An 11,090-nucleotide genomic window follows, 5' to 3' on the forward strand; every position below is an offset into this window, starting at 1 on the left:
TCTCCTGTTTTATTGTTCTGCTTGTTTTATTTTTATTTAATCTTTTGCCACTGTTTTGAATTTAAAATAATTCAAACAATGCCAAAAGCTCCTCTGAATATTTTTATTTTGCTATATGGACTTTTCCAAAAGCTCATAAAATATTTCAGGGGTATTTGAAATTATATTCTAGTTATATGAATATAATTCAAATTCAAATAGCTAATGATTTAAATTCAAAGTCCCAAAAATAAATCCTTTTAAAATGTTCATTATTTCTGGTTTGGATCAAAACCCTTGCCAAAAATATTAAACATCTAAGAGGAGCATTTTGGAACAATGAATGAGATTTTAGGGTTTTTGCCCTTCTTTTATTTAGGGTTTTGAGGCTTCTGACTTCCTCAGTTCAAGTTTTAAAAATTTAAACATGATGCACAGATGGAAGCAAGCACAGGACAGGCCAGAGCTAGGGATGTGACAACTCACCCCCACTAAACAAGAATCTCGTCTCGAGATTCAAGCGTAGGGTAAGGTGAAGGGTAACGCAGACTAGTATAATCTTCACGATCCAGGGTGCACTTCAGTTGAACGTTGATTCATTCACCATCATTGTCTTGAAGTCTTGCCTTGAAAAATCCTGTCAACATGACATGGAGGGAAGGAGACTCTAGAAGGGTCGATCTTCTCGAAGATCGAACAACTCACGGAATGAGACATAAGACCATCTCTCGGGTTGAGACACGAGATACACATCAAGAGGGGTGGAAAGAAACGGATGACGAAGGTTCACTAGGTGGACAACAATTCCACACTTAAGAAGGTGGTAATCGATTGTCAACATAGCGAGGATTTGAGTTGCCATGATAGCACAACGGGGCACCTTAGGGATGGTGACTCGTAGATATATCCCCTTAAGTGGCAAAAAGAATTACTTTTGATTCAGAGATCATTGAAACTCTTCATACCAGCCTAAGGCAATTCACAACGATCGTTTGGAGGGGGTCAGTAGAATGGCATACTCGGACTTGGATGATGTGGATTACCTTGTTGAAGACAACGCAATGGATGAATTTGCTTATCACCGGAAATGGAAGAGACCCATGGTAGAATGACACATTGGCGGTGCAAGCTGGGAACAAAATGCAAATGCTGGGAATGATTCTGGTAACTGGGGAACAACCCAACAATAGAGAGTGAATTCACTGGTTGAGAAGGTCATAGCATTGCCGAGGGAACTAAGAGCATCCCAATTAGAGCCGATGATAACACGTAGCGCTTGTGCGTGCTCTCAAGAACTTGAGCATTTCCACATTCATCAAGGTTTTACCAATATCCGTGTCAAGGATCCTGGCAACACAACTTGCTACCATGTTGCAGGGTGATGGAGGATGCAGATGCAAGGAAGATAACACCTTCTCAGATTTCACCTTAGCGAGGCCAAGGAAATAAAATCTGGATGATCGACCGAGAGACATTTAGCACTCCGCTTCTAATGTTCTCCTTGATGTGCTAGTGTAACCCATTCATAGATATGGTTTGATATCTAGAACATCAAGTAAAAAGGTCGGACTTCGGGATCTCAGAAATCCATAGGGGCAACTAGGGAGTAAACCCTACGAAATCCCTATGGGGAGGTGGCCAACTTCATCAATCAAGATATTATAATAACAGGTCTTCCGGCTGGGTGTGTTGGCCACGACATCCACTTTACCGGTTATCGCGCGACCAATATTATAATTCTTGGGAAATATTCCAACCATCATATCTGCCTGAGATTCAGATCTGGTTGGTGTCAGGATATTCCAGACTCATCGAGTCTAGGAAGAAAAACGGAAATTTGCAACACAAATCGACGAGATGACGTTGCGAGATTCTCGGGGAATGAACTACGATAGTAAGCTCCAAAACATGAGCTGGTTCTGCTACAAACATGTGAACACGCTGTCCCAGACAAGCATGACCACATAGTAGTCTTATAATAAAACACTACCGAGTTCAGGAGGGGGAACCATCAACGAGGGTATCGAAGTCCTTACATAAGTCCGGATTAGCTCTTATGAAGGAACTCCTTCTCCTTGAACAAATCAATCAGTGGCTTGGTGGGCTACAGAATTCATATGGAACGAAGATGATCAGTCTAACAGACCACAGAATACTTTGCACGTGCATGGCTGACTTGGGATGATTCTAGAGGAAAACAAAAATAGACTTTCTCGAATCCACGGCGGCAACTTGCATCAAACGCACATGAGCTGGAGGAAGTCACTTCTTACATCCGAACATATGCTTCATGCACGGGACATGAAGATAATGCTTATCAAAGTTTCCAACACTAGCTGGATGTTCAACACGAATCATGGATGAGACAAAATGCTGCTGATGGGCTCAACAACAAGTTATCGGGATTTCCATGGAGATGGAGTTCCATAACTATGTGAATAAGGTGATAGTATTGGTCAGACCCAAAATATATAATGGTGTATGCTCGTGGAAAATCCACGAGTAAGACAACATTACGAACATTGTTGGTTCTGATTTGATTTGAGAATAGCCCACACTCCAATCAAAGGATTGATAAGACAATAGGTCCAGCAACTGATCACAGGGACCAATCGATGAAGATATCATCTTTCTTCAACACACACTACACAAGAATATCCCTTTGGAACGAGCTAAGTCAGGCAAGCTTTTATCTTCCAACTCTCCAGGTTGTTGTCTAGCTTAACCAACTAGCTCAGGGATATCCAACACAGATTCTTGGAGAAAGGGTGGTTCACAGGAATAAACCAACTTGATCACGAACTCAACATAGCGGTCAGGTGACAACCTGGTAATACTTCTGAGAAGATATTCGGAAAATCGCGAACCACCGATATGTTACTAAGCTCGAGAACAACCTTGCTTTTCAGGGCAAGATGATATGATCACAATAGCGAGGGACTGGCTCAATCCCAACTCATTGATCCAAAGGTGCACCGGAAATAAGGACTAGGTAGCACGACCAACCTTAGGGCGATGATTCAAAAATCAACATGCTAAGAATGAGGTTATTGTCCATTTAACTACCCAGCAACAGAGTTGCTAGGAGTATAGATTTCACACATCACGATTCACTTGTCGGCATTCCGGTTCAACAACACGGGGACCGAGAAATGAATAATGATGGCGAGGAGTATCACTGCACCAAGAATTCACAAGAGCCGGTGGAATTCTCATGAAAATCCTGATATAAAAGATGGTAATACTCCAAGGTAGAGCAGAACAAAAGCTGGATTAGCAAATTGATCTGCGGAGCACAACTTCTTTGACCCAATCCTGGATATGGAAGAGGTACTGGAGTTTGTCTCTCCTAGTCATTCCAGAATAGAATGGTTTGACGGACCACAAGAGTAATAGGCATCGATAAACGAACGCACGCATACTCTTGACTACCAATTGATAGACGGGGGTTGGAATACAGCTAAAGAGGGACAACTCAAAGGAACATATGATTTTCCAAGTTGTGGATGCATGGACTAGCATGTCGAACGAATTCAACATATTTCTTCCGGATAACCCATGCAGAAAGGTAGAACTGGCAGAGTCACAATATAGAATCGAGAACCCATCGAGAGCACTCTGATTGTGATCTTTCGATCGGCGAGGAACATCTGCCATAAACGGTTCATAGTATTTGGAAGAAGGAAATACCACAAACATCAAGGACTAATGCAAGGGTTACTAATAACCTAAAGGAACGAGCAAAACTATCAACATGAAGCAAGTAGGGTGAATCTCGGGTTCAAAACCCAGGAGTAGAATACCTACTACTAAGTGGCATCACGGGATGCTTTCGAGGATAAAGGCCAGAATCATCACACTAGGACACAAATCATGGCTAGACCGCTAGATGATCCCCTGAGACACCTAGGGTCATAATAATAACTCCAACATAAATGTCAAGGCAATAGAATACCTCAACTCAACAACTAGTGTGATTGAGCTGGCATAAAGGAACATCGAAACCAGAGAGAAAGGATTTTGCAAATGCATCAGATTAATTAGAAACCCGGGATGACTCGGACAGCATAACGGCTGTAAATGCTCGGAAAAGATTTGAGACATTCACAAAAATGGTGGCATAACCACTCAGAAGCACAATACCAAGGTTCCGAGATCAACAGTTAACATACAGAAGTAGTAGGAACTGAACTCAAGCTTAAATCCAAGAATCTTATAGGTCTACAGATTAGTAACACGTGATCCTGATAGAAAGAGGAGAAGGCCTAGTTCTTAACCCCGTAGGAAGGATAAGATGACTCGGATCAGAAGGCATAAGGTATAAGGAGTAAAAGAGCCTTACGTTCCATCCCACAATCAATTCCCTTATATAACTAAAGAATTTCTAGACTCAACTTCGACCAGTTTGGCTTGGTAATCCTACAGGCAGTCAAGCTCTGATACCAACGCTGTCAGAGCCCCGATCCTAAGTCACACCGATCTAGCATGTAACACATCATATCACTTTGCGGCCTCACGCACGGTATTCCCACGGGTGCCACCTTACCTGGCCCGGGACCGTTTGCGCCTTTTGGCTCACGTATATGATAGTGTCGCTAGCATCCATATGACAAAGAATCCGGGCTGACATGGCTAGTCGTAAACCCAAAGTGGCACAAACTTACAGGGACAGGCATCCATGACCCAGCATCGAACGTGTCGGTCATCAGCGAGTGAATCCAGGCTGTAGCACTGGGCTAGCAGGACTCCGGTGAGCCGGGCTGTAGTGGGCTAACAGGACTCCGGTATTCATCGCGTGACATTTCCCCGGAAGGACAGACACATGAACGAAGAAGGACACATGCCGGCCAGCCTAAGTGTTTCGGAGCAGTAGCAAGCTACCATGGCTCAGTGGAAACACTAGGAGACATTTCCCGGTAAGAGAGGCTACTAAGGATAAACAACTAGATAGTCAGATCCCACACATACCAAGCATTTCAATAGCATACACACAATATGCTCGATATGTGCAAATACAACATGGCATCACAACATGACTCTACAACTGAAGTATTTATTCAATAGGCTCCGAGGAGCGAGATAATACAAACATGGGTCTCATGACCCAACAATCAGAGCATACAAATCAAAGCACAAGCGGAAGCTTATCATGTCTGAGTACAGACATCTATAAATGAAAAAGGCTAAGAAGCCTGACTATCTACCAGATCCTGCCGAGGGCACAGGATCGTAGCTGAGGTAACAAGCTAAACGTCGAAGTCCACGTGGAACTACTAGTGAGACTGAAATCTCTCTGCAAAAACATAAATTAAGCAACGTGAGTACAAATGTACCCAGCAAGACTTCCATCAGATCTATCTACATATGCATCATTATCAACAAAGGGGGTGGTGGAGTTTAACTGCAGCAAGCCAGCTTTGACTCGGTGGCTAACCTGTACTACGACTGCAAGTAACTCTTTTGAGGTGGCGCACACGAGTCCACATATTCACCATATCAATACACCACTATGGATCCGCTCCCGTCTCCCTACGAGAACGCCATCCATAGCACTCACGCTTATCTTGCGTATTTTAGAGTGTCCACTTTCACTTGTCTATGAACTATGCAAGGGGTCCAAGTTTCCATATCCGAGGAATCCGGCTATTCGAATAGATGATGTTAACCCTGCAGGGGTGTACTTCTTCACACACGCTTTCGCCACTTACCGCCCTGTACACGTCTTGTACCTCGGCAACCTTCAAGCGGAAGCCGGGCGAGGGAGTCGGCCACGACCTGACTAACCGAACAAGTCTCTAGTCCAGGTTTATCGCCTATTCGGGTTCCATCCGCAAGGAGATCCGGCCGGGGTGTCGCTTACGGCCCCAAACGATGTGAGCAGGGTTCCCAAGCCCACCATCCGGGTGCTGCTTGGTACACCGGGCCACTGTGTCTAGTCTGTCCCAAGCCCACCTGTACCGGGTGCCACTTGGTAGACTACTAACACTACCTACAAACGCCAGAAACTAGTTGCAACTCCTGGACAGAGATCATGTTGATTAATAAGTCGAGAGGGGTCGAGTTACCGGAACCCAATGTGTGGTAGTAACTGGTCATGGATCACAAACACAGAACTCAGTTCCTGAGGTCGGCTGCAATGAGACAACCCACCATGTACTCCTACATGGCCTCTCACCGCTACCTTTACCAAATCGTGTTCACACACTTAGCTCACACACAGTAGGACATGTTCACACGCCTCTGATACATCCCCGATGAATCAGACCTGACTCAACTCTAAGCAATAGCAGGCATGACAAACAAACATGAATGAGTAGGCACAACAGGGCTCAAACAACTCCTACTCATGCTAGTGGGTTTCATCTATTTACTGTGGAATGACAGGTCATGCAAAGGATAAAGGGGTTCAGCTATCGCAGCAAGTAACAGTTGAATCGTTGTTGTCCTAATGCAGTAATAGAGAGCAGGAGCGAGAGAGTGGGATTTTATCGGAATGAACAAGGGGGTTTTGCTTGCCTGGCACTTCTGAAGATAACATTGAGTCTTCATCAGTGTCAACGATCACATCATCGGTATCACGTCTATCGAGAGGGGACAAATACCGGCAACACAGAAGGGAACACAATCAATGCAATGCACAATATGATGCATGCTCATGACATGGCAATATGAATGTGTTTTGAGCTAATGCAACTAGCAACAGATTAAATGAAGTTGGTTTGAATATAATATTCAAATTCAAACTCCATATGTGATTATTCAAATGCCATTTAATTGATTTGTGCTAAACAGCAGCTATAAGTTGTTCTAACATGCATGAAAATGGTACAGATGGATTCCTTGAATTTTTCTGATAATTTTTCATATATAAATTATTTAATTTGGAGTTACGGTTAATTTTCTATGATTTATTGAAGTTTTAGGAATTTTCTGGAATTTCCTGAATAATATTAAATCCAGAAATGATTATGGCGTCAGCACCACGTCACAGTGACGTCAGCAGGGTCAACTGGGCGCTCCAGGTCAAACCTGACGTGTGGGGGCCACACGTCAGTGACACATGAGCTAATCCCGGTCAAACCCAGCGCTGACTGGGGTTTGACCAGGGGTGGGGCCCACTGTCAGTGGCTGTGGGTTTAATTAGTGGGGCCATTAACACTAATTAAGCGTGCCCCGTCGGCAGTCGCCGGAGTATCGCCGGCGGCGACCATTCCGCACGGTGGCGCGGCTCGGATTTGAGCTAGGGGCGATGGTTTGGCGCGCGGTTTGGCTCATTAGAACGTCCGCGACGCGGCGCGTCCAGCGGTGGCTGTGGCCGCGGCTGGGTTGGCCGGTAGCGGCAACTACGGCGAGAGAGGCGGCGACCGGAGCTCGGGCATCGCCTAAGACGATGCTATGGTGCGGCTACCGACGAACCGATGGGAGTTTTCGGCTCCTGGGAACATCTCGAGCCCGAGGGCGTGCTCAGACGCGAGCTAAGACACCTGTGGCCACGGCGGTGCCATGGCCGGCGGCGAGGAGCGCTCGACAAGGTGGTTAGGGCGGCTAGAGTACGGGAACGAGCGCGAGGAGGAGGGGGAATGGAAGAGTAGCTCACAGCGGATCTGGTGGAGGCAACGGCGAGGCCGGGGAGGGGCTGGAGCTCGCGAATCCTCGAAAGTTAGCCGGCGGCCGAAGGTTGGGGGCGAGCTTGAGGGCGACGCTGCAGGGCTTCCGGAGGGCCGTGGATCGGTGGGGAGGAAGAGGGGGTCGGGGCGGAGCTTCCTGGGGCGTCGGTGAGGCGTGGGGTGGCCGGTAGCCACGGTGGCTCTCGTCGGTGGCGGCGGCTCCGTTCGGGTGAGGAGAACAGAGGAGGGGGAGGGTGTTCCGGGGAGAGGATGAGGACGCGGGAGAGTGAGGAAGAGAGGCAGGGAGGTGCGTGGCGTCTCCGGGCGTCGAGGAGGAAGCAGGAGGTGGCCGAGGCCTCTCGGGCGCGTGCCACGCCTCGCCTCTGTCCTTCTGGCGAGGGAGGAAGACGACAGGGGAGGGGGTGGAGATGGGCTGGGCCGGCTGGGCCGGTTGGTGGCGCCAGGTAGGCTGCGGTTAAGTGGCCCAGGTAGGTTTCCTCTCTCTCCTGTTTTATTGTTCTGTTTGTTTTATTTTTATTTAATCTTTTGCCACTGTTTTGAATTCAAAATAATTCAAACAATGCCAAAAGCTCCTCTGAATATTTTTATTTTGCTATATGGACTTTTCCAAAAGCTCATAAAATATTTCAGGGGTATTCAAACAATGCCAAAACCCTTGCCAAAAATATTAAACATCTAAGAGGAGCATTTTGGAACAATGAATGAGATTTTAGGGTTTTTGCCCTTCTTTTATTTAGGGTTTTGAGGCTTCTGACTTCCTCAGTTCAAGTTTTAAAAATTTAAACATGATGCACAGATGGAAGCAAGCACAGGACAGGCCAGAGCTAGGGATGTGACATGGAAAGAGACGGGCCTGTCGGGGGGTAAAAAAGGAGAGCTGACCGGACTCCAAACATGCGTACAAACCCTGGTGGACAGGAATCTCAAACTTGTCAACGTAGTCCAGGTTATGCTCATCCGTAGGATCCTCCCATGTCAACAACGGGCTTTCAACCTGTGGGAGTTCGACCCGGCGCGGCACCAAACTCTGAGCAGGCTCTTTGACACGACGTATGAAGATGCCTGGAAGGTGCTTTTCAAGGGCGCCGAGGCCCCTGCATCCGCTACCGAGGATCGCGAATTCAGCACGCAGCGTCATGCTCATGCGGTAAGCTGTTTTCACCTTTTATAGGGTATTAGTTTTTCATAGTTTAACATCATGCGGGATCTAAGTTCCCTTGCCTTTGACAGGATTGGCAGGAGACGTCCGGACAGATCAACTATCCGGCTCCTTTGCCCGAAGGCCCAGTGGATGCTCGCTTGGCGAAGCTGCTGGTTCCGGCACCTTACGTGGTGGCGGAGAAGAAGGCCAATGGGACTCGAAAGAGTGCCCGGCGCCAGGAGGTGTCGGATTCACCATCCGACGACTCCAAGGCACGCTCCTCCCCTGAAGACGAGGAGGAGGAAGAAGAGACCTCTCCCCCCAGCGGGGGGAGGGAAGAAAAGGAAGGCCGCCCCAACTGGGGAGGCCGAAGGGCCCAAGAAGGGGAAAACCCTTCCTCCGGACGGCTCCACAAACACCGACGACCACGAAGAGGAGTGGCCGCACAGGGCCAAGCCCCTGGTGAGATCGTAAGTGTCCGGGTACCAGAGTGATTCATAGTATTCTTCCATTGCACAACTTTTCCTTATGTCGAACATGTTTATGCAGTCCACCCAAAGACCGGCTCGACGTGTCGTCAAGCGGTTCCCTGGATTCGTCGGATGTGAATTCGCTTCCGACGGCTACCTCCCCCACCCTACGGACGACGCCGAGGTGCTGTCCCAACATGTTCCAAGCCAGGAGGAGGTGGTCCTGGAGGCGCCGCAAGGCAACCTCCCGGACTCCAGGCGCAAAGGGGATAAAACCCCCAAGGGCTCCGAGTCCGGCCTTGAGACGGACACCGCGCCGGAACCTTTAATGGTTCCGGACTCCAGTAGGCGGCCTCCTTCCAAGAGGAGCGAGCCTACCGAGCCTGTGACCTTCGTCCAACCGGAGGCACCGGACAATTTGCTGGAGACGCTTAACGGCGCCTCCATCGATGAGGAGCACCGCACTATTATGAGTGCGGTGATCTAGAAGGTTCAGTCCGCCAAGAGCGGACTGACTGAAGCCTGTGCCAGCCTTCTAACAGGCTATGAGGTAGGTAAAGAATATGTAAAAATATTACCGCATAGACAGTAGCCCCTGATGCTCTGTTCGGCATTCGGAGAGAAAAGCCGAATAGAGGATCTAATAATCGCAGGAGTCTAACATAATCAAGTCAATATGCGTATGCAGGCTTCGCTGCTGGCCTCCGCCGCACCGACTGCGGAGGTGGATACGCTGAAGCAGAACCTCGTGCGGTCCGAGAACGAGCTTGGCCATGCCAAGAGGCAACTCGAGGAGAAGGAAGGTAAGTAATACCTTGCGTAATTATATAGAGAAGATGTGGTTGCAAAATATGACAGGATCAACGTGCTATTATAGGGGCCACGGCCAAGGTGGCAACCCTTAAGCAAGCACTGTCCGAGGCCGAAAACAGGGTGGCCACGAAGCGCACGGAGAGAGAGAAGCAGGAGGCGTGGGTGGAGGAGGTGCAGAAAGAACTCCAGGCTCTCATGAAAAACATGAGAGTTTGGAGCTTGACTCAAAGACGCAAGCGTCCGAGCTTGCGGCAGCCCTCAAAAGCGCGAAGTCTGCCAAGGCCGAAGCCCAAAAAGCCCTCAAAGAAATGGACGCGATGAAGAAGATAGCGGCGGGTAAGGCATTCATTATGCAAAGCAAGCACGTGAAAGTGAATTATTTGTTACTTACCCAAGTCCGGAGCTCTCCAGGAGCATTCGCAGATTTGCCCTGCAGTGCGTCTGATGTCGCCGCCTACTACCGAGCCAAGGAGGGGAGCTCGACAAAGAAGGTGTTCTGGTCTCAGTATGCTGAGGCCGGACACCTGGTGACTTTGAGCGACCAGCTGAAGCAGATGGTCGAGCTCCACAAGGTTGCCGAACAGGCCGTAAAGGGCCTCATAGTTCGGCTGTGGCCTGGAGAGGCTCTGCCTTGGAGCTACTTCGGGCTGGTGAGGCGGCTGGTGGATGCCTGTCCATGGCTTGAAGTAATCAAGCGCTCCGTCTGCATCGAAGGTGCCCGTAGGGCGCTTGCCCGTGCTAAAGTGCACTGGGGCAAGATGGATGCAGAGAAGCTGGTGAAGGACGGGCCGCCGCCGGGCAAGGAGCATCACGTCCCAGAAGCGTATTATGAGGGCGTCCTGAAGGGTGCCCGCCTTATAGCGGAAGAATGCTCCAAAGATGTAATTTTTGAGTAAACTCGCATTTGTGATCCTATATGCTGAAAACTTGTTCATATGCGCTAAGCAACGCTTTTGAATTTAAAATATTACCTTCTGTGCGGCCGTTTATCAAATTTGAGAGATGGCGAGTCGTCGGCTTTTGCCCCCATGCCACGAGTGCTGGGGTGTTCGGGATAAA

This window comes from Triticum aestivum, chromosome 1A (assembly GCF_018294505.1).
Source record: "Triticum aestivum cultivar Chinese Spring chromosome 1A, IWGSC CS RefSeq v2.1, whole genome shotgun sequence".
In the NCBI taxonomy this organism is placed as follows: domain Eukaryota; kingdom Viridiplantae; phylum Streptophyta; class Magnoliopsida; order Poales; family Poaceae; genus Triticum; species Triticum aestivum.